Genomic DNA, 237 nt, shown 5'->3' with positions numbered 1-237 from the left:
CTCCAGAGTGTCCGTACTGTAGACCCTGTCGAGCTCCTCCATCCCCTCTGCAGCCAGACGAGGCGGAATGTCTGGCACCAGGACCTCACTCGATTAATCCGTGAGAACCAGTAGAGGGCTGGGTTCCATATGTAGAGACCTAAGCAGATCCCATATGTGTAAAGTCCAAGGTATAGCCTCAGAGCCTGTGTTTCCCCGGCAGACTTCTGCCATTTCCAAGAGGGTTGCAATCACCTC

This window comes from Sinocyclocheilus rhinocerous, unplaced genomic scaffold, assembly GCF_001515625.1.
Source record: "Sinocyclocheilus rhinocerous isolate Xijiao unplaced genomic scaffold, SAMN03320098_v1.1 scaffold2971, whole genome shotgun sequence".
NCBI lineage: Eukaryota > Metazoa > Chordata > Actinopteri > Cypriniformes > Cyprinidae > Sinocyclocheilus > Sinocyclocheilus rhinocerous.
The sequence above is the reverse complement of the archived record's forward strand: the minus strand, read 5'-3'. Positions refer to the sequence as shown.